We start from the raw sequence: 11,927 nt of genomic DNA, 5'->3' as shown, positions 1-11,927 counted from the left end.
AACTTCCTTTCTCTTCGGAGACATAATTTCAAAAAACTGATACAATATTCATTAAGTAAAACAGTGCTCATCATCACGTAATGTGAAAACATAATTCGTCAATCACTATCTGTATCAGTATCGTTTGACAATTCAGTCTCATCATCTGTAGATACTTCAGATGAATCAATATTTTGCTTAAGTGTCGCATCAAAAATTTCAGCCTCAATATCTTCTCTATTTAATGGAATCATCTCATACTGGCTCAAATCCACAAATAAATTAAAGATGGGTTGACTCTCTTGGTATGTATCTTGAGTAGAGGTATCATCTTCTTCTTCATCTCGCCCTTCTGCCTGAGGGATAACATCATATATATTTCTTGGAGAATATTTTTGTACTACTCGCCATTGATTTCCTAACTTCGGGTCATCTAAGTAGAATACTTGAGATGCTTGAAAAACTAAAATAAATGGATCATCCTCGTACCATTTTCTTGATGTATTAATACTAAAAAAATATTCATTATCACGGACTCCAATTCGAGGATTGCTTAAATCCCACCAATCACACTTAAACAGATATACTGCAAGCTCCCCCAAATATTTCATTCCAATTATATCAACAATCACTCCATAGAAATCAATATTTTCTCCATCATGACTTCTCTCAACTAGGACACCACAATTTTGTGTTTTCCTATAATGATCTTGATAAGCTTCTATTATATCAATAAAAAAAAAATCAATATTTTCTGATGTATTGGATAAGTAAAGCATATGTAATATCATTACCCGTTGTTCAAACCATCTCGGGAACTCCTCTTCAGGTTTCTGGTCTACATCATTTACTCCTAGTTCCTTAAGCATGTTAATATGATCACTGAAATTGATGATTACCACATGTATTTTATATTCTTAGAATTTTGAGAAAGTAAATGAGCGAATATTAAATTAAGAAAAGATTAGTACTTGCTTCAAGTAATTCTCTATCTCAGGGCAATTGTTGAACACGTACCACTGAGCTTTCTCAAACTCTCTTCCACATAAGTCATAACCACGCACTGCACCAAGTGGACGTACTTGTTAGGAAAACACGGAAAACACATTTCATTGTCTTGCTCTGTCAACGTCAAAGTTTCTTTTTGGCCAATCAAACCTAGTGTCAACTCCGTGGAAATATTTGGAACAGAAGATATGCCACTTATCATCATATATGCTTCTGCAATTGATCCTTCTGGGCGAGCCTTGTTATCAACTGTTCGTTTCAACTTTCCAAGGAATCGTTCAATGGAATACATCCATTTATACTGAACTGGTCCTGCAAGTCGAGCTTTACGTGGCAAATGGACGGCTAGGTGAACCATGACATCGAAAAATGACGGTGGGTAAATACTTTCTAACTTATACAATATTATGGAAATTTCCCGTTCCATTCGATCCAAAGCTTCTACATTTAATGTCCTAACACATAAGTCTTTGAAAAATAAACCCAACTCAGTCAAAGCCACCGCACATCTCTAGTCAAGTACCCACATATACCAATAGGCAAGATACGCTGCAAAAGGACATGACAATCATGACTTTTTAACCTAGTTATTTTCTAGTCATTTGTTCGCACACACCTTGTCAAATTCGAGGCATAACCGTCGGTAATTTAATTTTCATGATCCACTCACAAAAAGTAGCCCTTTCATTCATTGACAACGTATACCACCCAATCAGCATGTAAACGGACGAACCATTTTCTTGCAATTGCATTTCCGGTCTTATTCTCAATTACTTCAAATCCTTCCTTGAGTTTAATGTATCCTTCGTTTTTCCTTCAATTGACATCAATGTTCCCAATACGGATTCGCATATATTTTTTTCAATATGCATAACATCAAGACTATGCCGTAATTTTAACTTTGACCAGTATGGAAGATAAAAAAATATACTCTTCTTAGTCCAATTCAACTCAGATGTAGCTCGTTTTCTCTTTCGATGTTTTTTACCAAATTCATTACAACCTACATCTACAAATTGTGCAAGTAAATCTTCACCAGACAAATATGGTGAAGGTTGGCCTCATTCAACAGTACCATCAAACATTTGTGAATTTTTCCGTCATCTATGGTCACCAGATAGAAATCGACGATGACCCATGAAACATAATTTCCTCCCGTAAGTGAGCCATTCAGATTTAATATGTTTGTTACAAGTTGGACATGCCATTTTCCCCTTAGTACTCCAACCTGACAAGTTTCCATAAGTTGGAAAAATAATTTATTGTCCATAAAACGGCAGCATACATCTTGAACGACTTGCCTGTTGATGAATCAAATGTGACAACCCCATTCTCCCACAAATTGAATCAAATTAAAGTGTATTTCTTTCCGAGAGTATAAAACTTAAGACATTCTATGTAATCGAAATGACCTGTTTTTTATCTGATTATGTTTACAAATTCGATATGTCAAGTAAAATAATAATGTTAAATTGCTAAATAAGATGGAGAAAATGCTTACAAGCTTCTTATCTCGGAGACAATGATTAAGAATTATCTTAAAAAAATGCATATCTTATCTCAGAGATTGCACATATACTGCAGAGTCTCTTTGCCATACGATTGTTTAGTTTGATTTAAAGAACAATTGACATACGATTGTTTAGTTTAATTTAATGAACAACTTGACATCAATAGCTATAATATATATGCTTGATTATATATTATAATCAAATATTACTATATATGTTAATATGTTAATATATCATAATACATATAACATATATATACTATCATATAATGTAATGTCATCTATAGTGTTAGAATAGAGAGTGTTAGTTAATTTGCTTATAACTATATAATTAACTTAATATACTAAACAACTCATAACATGCATTTACCATAACACTATTATATGTTACCTAATATTATTATATAGGGAGCTCTATATGGTATACTATATTATACTACATCATATAACTTATACTATATATAAGTTAATATAATATAATATTATCTTATATCTGAAAATATACTATATTATAAATAATAAATATAGTACTAATGAAAAATTATAATGATAATAAACAAATCTTTTAATAATAACCGTAATTGGGCAATAAATTACAGTTAATACGTTCAAACGGTATTGCATATATAAGTTGCCATGGACGTCATTTTCATGGAAGCCAAACGTGTGCATTTCGTACGTTCTCCGCCGTTAACCATCAATCTCCGCCGTTCAACACCGTCTTCTCTTACGTAAACAGTACCCACTCGAAGCCAATCGATCTAGGCACTGGTATTCTTCTTTCTCAAAGTATTTTACCGTTTAGATTTAGGTTTTGATGGATTATTTGTTTGAATTAGGATAAACTGATTTTTCCATCAATACTCACCGTAGATTTGCTTTAATCCTTTGTATGAATGTTGATTTAGCTTTGTATTTAATTTATTTGGGTGAAAAATCCATAGAATCGAAAGATTCCATGGATTTCAATTGTTAAGTCGACTCAACTTAAAAGCCAAATCGATTCGAATATCGTTCGAACTCTACGTAAAGCGTTTGAACGATATTCACTAACCGGTTGAACGTTTGGGCTGCGTTCAAACGTTCATCCCAACCGTTTGACTGTTCATCCAAACTGTGCGAACGGTATTTGCATGTTTGAACGTTGTTTTAGACGTTTAAACGTTTGGGCAAAGTAGTAACCCGTTTGACCGTTCATTTAAACGTTCGAACATTAGATGGACCGTTCGATCTCTACGTTGGGTGTTTGAACGGTAAACGTTAAACATTCGAATGTTGTTTTACACGTTCAAAGGTACAGTTTTATCGTTCGATCACTATTCTAGAAGTTCGAACGGTATAAATTATTTTAGTAATATTTGTTAATTATTATTTTTTTCCATATTATAGTTCCAATCAATTTTAATTAAAAATAATTTCTATATTATAATACAATTAATGCCATAATTTAAAAATATAAAATTTAATATTAATGTTTCTATTAATATTAATCACATTAATATTAAATAAAGTGACATTATTTATTAAAAGTTATTTTGTTCACAATGTCTCACTTTATTAAATTGCTATTCCTTGATGTGTATTGTGAATAGTTATTTAATATATTTTTATTGTTAATATTCTGTATCTAATTTTTAATTGTAAATTTCAGGTTGATTATAATGTCTTCTTCTTGGGCGGGACGTAAGCGACACAATCCTAGTGAGACTAGTAGTGGTCCGATTAGGGAGAGGATTGTTTCACTAGAGTGACCGGTGAAGATTTCTGATTTCCAGAGTCTTGTTTGGGAGGGTCATTCACTGCCAGCAGTCTTCAGCGATCGTGGTTGGGGACCTATCCTAGACGCATGAGAGGAAGCATGGGAGCCAGTCTCCTATATTGATATTGTTGCTGAGTTCTATAGAGAGCTCGGTAGTGCCAGCCCCAATGACGGAGGGGCCTATAGGATCTCCGTCCGAGGAGTATCTATTGTATTTTCACGGGTACTATTTGCTGAGCATCTCGGTATTCCTATGTTGCCAGATGCATATCCGAATGTGGTGCCTAGAGAGTCTGATCCTTCAGCTGAGGTGGAGATAGCTGAGGAGGAGGCATCAGTTTATACTGATGAGGTCGATACCCTTGCTGATCATGAGGTGAGGGATTTGGTTGTTGGTTTAGATGCTCCACCGTATGACGAGATGAAGAGCATCAAACATGCATATTTATCCTCTTTCTTTAAGATTTTGAATTTGATAATTACCAACAACATTGACCCTCGGCAGCACAAGATAGAGGTTGGTGGGGTATATATTCGATATGATTCGATCAGAGTCTCGGTACATTTCAATGGATATACTACCGTTTGGGATCCTGATCATCCGATTTCTACTGTTTGCTGGTGTTGTGCCTGATGTTGCCGAGCGTAAACGGGAGCCGATGGGACCGATAAACAGCACCACCCTCTCACGCAGCAAGGGACACTTGAGATTGCGTCTTCATGGACATGTTCCAAATCAGGTTGATCCTCAGAGAGATGCAGAGCCGGGAGATCATAGAGTATCAGCTGCTGGGACATCCACACAGGCTGAGACATCAGTAAACAATGTTACTCGTGAGGAGATGGCCGAGATTGTGCGTGCAGCGATCAACAAACAGACATCAGCGGTGATTGATGCAGTGCGTACGGAGATCCATTCTGCTGTGTCTATGCTTCGTACACAGATTGATGCCATGTCTGTGACTCAGGTCACCATCAATACTCGACCGACACAAATAGAGGAACGTATAGCTGCAGTCGAGGAAGTGTGCAAAGACTTGGGTCTTAATTAGTACCTTCCATCTTTTTTTTTTTAAATTTTTAAATTTTTATTTTTTTCTTTAGTTTTTGTTTTAAGTATAGACAATATTTTGTGTTTTATAAATTCAGTATTTAACTATGAAATAGTATTATTTTATATTTTCTGAACTAATTATTTATATTATTCCTATTATTTAATTAACCAATTTCTTATATTTAATAGTTAATATAAATATAATTCCACAAAAAAAATAAAAAATAAAAAATAAAACCCCTGGTCACCGTTCGAACGATAAAAAATAAAAAATTAACGTTCGAACGATAAAATCAGTTTCCTTCTAAAAAAATTTTACTTAACGCGCCAAAATTACGGTCGAATGGTAAAATTTATACTTTCGAATGGTATATCTTTAGTGTTTGAACATTTAACTAATTTGGGATAAAATATTTCGTCCCTAACTAGACCGTTCGAATGGTCTGGACATCCATCATTTTTTGGGAATGAAATTCATATTTCGTTCCAAAATCTAACTTTTTGAGACGATTTTCATTTCGTCCCAAACCAAAATTGTCCCAAAATCAATTTTTTGTTGTAGTGTCGATCAATCCCAATTCGAGAATTAAGAGACATATATTGGCGGAATGAGTTGGAATCGTACTAACATATATATAATAAATTCGAATGCCAATATTTTTTTTTTAAGAAGAGGACGGTACCCTAATTTTATTAATAGCCTTCACTTTTGGTAGAGGAAAACTGTGGTTACAATCCGACACCTGGGGGTTACAAATACGCAATAAGACCAATTAACCCAAACATCAAAAGGCTAAAACAACCAAACAATCAATAACCAATACAGGACAGACCAAAACACTACCCGAAGAGAGTCAAGAAAACGTACCTGCAAGAAAGAGCACAAAAAACCAAAGGATCGATCAATTAGAGCTAAAGAAGACATACTTGGTAATACTACGTAGTTCGCAGATAAGGAAGACCAAGTCTATCCATGCGAAGAAGGCCTCGAAGCTTGTTGGGTAAAAGATCATGAGCATCAAACCATTCCGAGTTAGAAACCCCCACTCCTTGCTTGGCAAGAAAATCAGCTACAACATTGCCTTCTCGAAAAACATGTTTCATCGTATACTCCATACAAGAAAGATAGCCATGAAGTTCATCCCATAAATCTTCTAAATACTAAATATTACAGTTCCCTTTAGTGATCCAGTTGACAAGAAGTTGAGAATCAGACTCAATCTCTATGTGATAAAATCCGAGATTATGACAACGGTGAATCCCTTCCAAAAAACTTCTCATCTCCACAAAATTATTGGAACCCTGACCCAGAAACACAGAAAAGCCCCAAGTAATTTACCATCTTCATCACGAATAACTCCTCCTGCTCCAGCTGAGCCAGGATTACCCAAACTATTTCCATCAATATTAAGCTTAACCCACCCTTGTTGAGGGTAAAACCACCTCACCACATGAACCCTTTTAGGACTAGGAGGTAAAATATATATGAATATTCAAACGGTTTAAAATGGCCACATCCTTATTGGAAATCCTGGAAAATTTTAAAAACAAAGTCATAATCTTGCGGAGCCAAAGTTTAATAACATATCAAATCGAATTAACTGTGTCATTCTTGGCCTCAAATCTATCTTTGCAATACCGATCCGACAGTTTTCAAGAGATAATAGAAAGAAGAATGCCAAAAATAATTTTTGATTAGGAAAATTTACCAGCATGCCAAAACCAAAAATTGATTTGTTCTTTTCAAGTTTGAAAAGCACCCATATGCACACCTAGATTGATGGCAGCTAAACGCCAAATTTATCTAACAATATCACCAAAATAAAGAATATGATTAAGATCCTCTGTATGACTCTGAGAACAACAATTACACTTAGAAATCAAAGGATGCCAAATCAAAACAAAAATGTCACCTAAATCATGTGTTGTATACATAGTACATACGTACCTTCCTAGAAATTCGTTCTACATGTACGTTAATAACAGTACAGCCCATCTCTAGCTAGAGTACTTAATCATGAGCTGCCACAGCCATGCCTGGAATTTGATGTCCTTAATTGATTTGTAAATACATATATTTGAGATCAAACATTATATACAAAAGAAAATAACCCCACTTGAATGAAAAGGTATTATATAGATTTTATTTATGCTTGCTGTATATCATGCATACAACACCATTATTAGGCGGCTTAAGGTAGCTAGCTAATTACATATAGAAGGAAGGGCGCCATTATTAATATATATATTCGAATTAAATACCAAACCCTAATTAATTAGAAGACTTTGAAAATCACCACACTACAAGAAATTCCCACGTTCCCCGGGGGGGGGGGCTTTTCGTGGCAAAAAGGCAGTTTTTGGCGGGGATATTCTTTTTCCCACAAATTCTGCCCGTGGGGGTCTCGTGGCGTATAATTCGCCGCAAATGCTTCAATTTCCCATGATAACTCTAATTGGTGGGGACTGAATGTTTTTAACCACGGAATGTTCCGTGGTTAAAAACTCTACACTTCATCGCAAAAGCCAATAAAATTGCTATCAATATCATGGGTAAAAGAGATAATGCCACTAGATCCATCCGTGGGAAAAGGTATAATTCTCACGTGTACAACTCATAGGCAATAGAGTAATTCCCACCAGCGCTACCCTTGTGCAATGGTATTTTTCCCATAACTTGTACTTGTGGGTAATGAAGCAAGTCCCGCCTTAAAAATTCGTGGGGAAAGGAGCAACAGTGACAAATGAATTTCACCGGGTATACTTATTAGCCACTACTTGTTTTGTGGCAAATAAGCCCTGATCCATTCATATATTTGCTGATTACCCATGATTGGTTTCGGTGGGAATTACATAATTTACATGAATTAAACTGCCGTGGGAAAAATCTTAATAAACAAAGAGTTTATATTTTTCCCCACAAAACGTCACTCCTAGGAATAAAAATTTGTCCATGAGAAATACCTTTAGGAAATGTGTCGAATTTTAAGTGGGTGATTTTTCCCCACAAATAAAAGCCATGTAATACCTATATTTTACATGGAAATATCCTGTGGCAAGGAACCTTTTATGGATTCTTGTACTATATCTTGATACCCACGAGTTATTCTCCATGAGTTGATCGAGATAGACACCACCATTTACCAACAATTCTCCCACAACTAACAATGTAAGCATAATTCCCATACATTAATTTATGTTCCCCTGTTTCTTACAACTAAACACCCATTAAACATAATTGTGCTGGGATACAGACAACAAATCCATTCAAAACTATTGCCCCATATATATATTTACAACATTGATTAGGAATGTTCCAATATCATAGTCTTTGAGGGAAATGGAAAATTAATGTTTACCCTGTGGGAAGGAGAAGAGGGTCATCAGCGTTTTTAACAACAACTATTAATGCATACAACAACTACACAATTCTGCATGGGGGATACACTTCCAGCAGAATAACCTCCCTCCAACGTAAAGTTCACTGGTAGCTCCATTGAAAGCAGGTATGACATATGTAACGGTTGATCTCACCATTTTTCTTTGATACTACCAGCTGATCCTGATGCCCACATGCCTCTTTATACCAGAAAATATCCACTGGCTGAATGAATAATGACCTGAAAACTTGCACTTACATGATGTTATGAATTTTTTTAAAACACTAGCAGCAGCAGTAGTAGCCCTACAATTCTAGGAGAATCAACAACCTAACTTCAACAAATGACAACAAAATCATAGGAACCATCCTACTTAGCACTAATTAATATATCTGCTCATGAACAATATTCCATCCAGGGATGTTAGAATGCAATCCCATGATTGCATTCTGAAAATTCCTGCTGCATCAGTAGGTTTTTATCCAACAATTAAAGTTTACATTCAGATATTGACACCAAATACAAAAGGGTGCAGTCCCTACAATGAAGGTGATGGCACATTGTTATCAATTACCCTTGGTATCCATTTGTATACATGGTGTTACAACATGATATCTATGTAGATGTCATTTCCATATGGAAGAACTGGCCAATATAGTGGAGAAGAATTTATTGGGATTCTGATGTGTAAATGCCAAGTCCTAACCTATCATAATGAAATGATGTATTTAAGGTGCTAATAAAAGCCTATTGAGGTGTTTAGTTTTTCTTTCATAAATTGTGAATTCCTGCAAACTAAAGTTAAACTATACTTCTTAAACCCCATTTTCCATCAACAGTTACCTGCTGAGTTAGTAATCCCTAATATTTTTGTTGGTCATTTGCTGTTGAAAAATTAAAACTTGAAGCTGCCTTTTTCCAGCACATTATGCAAAACAGGGCAATATTCATCAAGTTGCTATATTCATGCTACAAGCATCATAATTCAATGTTATATAATTACCTATGGTATCCTGCTGCATTCAAAATCCGGTTTTGAGTGCACCATGGAAAAATCATACTTAAATATAAATTGTGATATCTGTGTCCAATGAGGATTCATTACAGCTCCAACACATGTTTTTGTCACAACCAATCATAACCAAAGTCATCGATATCATTATACACATCCAGTTATTGTGGTAGTTGCTTAACTTGCCATACAACTCTAGTGAGTGACCCAGTGAGTTACAGTGCACGTGAAAGCCTGAGGATTTTTTAACATCCAGTGGATTCCTCATTCAGATTCTGATATAATATCATGAGTCTTAAGTAAATGAATTTTAAACCTTTTCACTCTAACCTTTCCAATTTTAACATATATATAGCCCAAATCTGGACTTCAAAATGTAATAATCTGATGTGGGTTACAATATGAACCACCAATTTTGATCAAACCAGACATATGAAGGTGGCTTATTCTCTAAATACAGATAATTACTGTGGTTCCCCCCCAATTCATACTCCACCTAATTACCTGTATTAACCCACTAGTCATTTCCTAAGCAGATGCATTTTCCTAAAACATGTACAATGATTTCTATTAATCAAATTGTTATGGACTACCCTAAGGAGCATATAACATCATCTATTGATTGAAAATATCAAAAATCATTGTACATAAACCAAGAATTTTGACAGAAAGTTTAAGCTACCATCACCCAATCTGGAACTTGTCCAATTATCTTATATAGGTCACTTCGCCAGCTGGTTGCCAAACAATGTTACTTCTATGACTTTCCAATAATGCCTTCCATCACCCAAAAAAAATAGACCTGCTGGAACCCTTATATGCAGATCCATTGATGCACTACTCGTGTTTCCCTGAAAATTAAAAATCAAAATGATTAGCATTTAACTGTACCCAATCATTTTACAAATATCCAGGAACTTCCAAACACTACTTCATAGTGTTTTTGAAATATATACTCACTCATTCAGCAGCAAACCATCACCTGATGGTAACACATCTGATAATCTAGTACCCATTCCCATATTAAAGTAGTTTATGGAATTCCCAAAACAAAAACCTGTGTCCACTTACATGGAACCCTCCCATCCCTTTTTTCACAAAACATGACCCCCAACCTTTCCCCACAGTTGATCAAAATAAATACATTATAATTGTTTCCAAAAGCGATAGGGGGAACAAAAACTAGTTATATCCCCATGACCTTCTTCAAAAAACCTTTACAATATATTAGGAATTTTATAAATCTCCTGGAGTCTCTTGTTGAGACTCCCTACTTGACCCCAAATGTGAGGATATGGCCATGATTTGTTTGTCACGCTCAGAAAACTGTTTTCGCAGCTCAGCCATATCACCCAGCAGTGCTTCTAGTTTACTCTTATATAAGTCAGCAGATTCCTTGTTCCTTTCATTCTCCTCAGCTATACATTTGAATGCCTTGTTCTTTTTCAGAAATGGGGAGGGCTCAGGTATGACAGAGTGGCCCAAACCTAGTGCGTAGCCAGATTTGAACCCCAACACCTCTTTGAAAACATCACCATTGTCGAGTTCAACATCCTCTTCAGTTTCTTTCTCACCCAACCTCTCAAGCATCAGATTCTGAAAGAAAATACAATAACACTGTAAATGCTATTTTAAAATCTGCCATGCATAAGCCCATTATATAATTAGAAATCAGAGGGAAATTAAGATAACTCACATAATTGTGTTCACTAGCTGCATTGATCCATTTACCCTTCTTATTGGACCAGTGTGTTTCTTTGTAAAACTCTATCATATTACAAGCCTCCTCACCCTTCAAATAAACATGATCTAGTTAGTTAAGCCTCACAAACAATAATGAATCTATAACACATAGGACTCACTTCTACAAAGAAACATCTAGCTTACCCTCTCTTCCATAAGCCTAACAAATGATTTCCTCCCACTTGTATGTTTAATCTTCTGTTTTTTCCTATTGTTACTGTTCCTACGAGATTGCTCCTAAAATATGACAACCAATAAATATTGTCATGCACTTAGAGTTATGTATGAGATCTCCTGAAAGTGTATTTATGTATAAATACATATATATTTGTAGATGGATGAAAAAAACTGGACCCAATTGTATGGACTCAAATTGCAACTGATTATAAAACCAGAATCCCAAACCTTGAATTTGGGGCTGGCCCACATTTCACATAGCCACTCCCATACGTGTGGCTCCACCCATTCCTTCCGACCAGCTA

This window comes from Carya illinoinensis, chromosome 13 (genome assembly GCF_018687715.1).
Source record: "Carya illinoinensis cultivar Pawnee chromosome 13, C.illinoinensisPawnee_v1, whole genome shotgun sequence".
NCBI lineage: Eukaryota > Viridiplantae > Streptophyta > Magnoliopsida > Fagales > Juglandaceae > Carya > Carya illinoinensis.
This window is presented reverse-complemented; position numbering follows the sequence as displayed.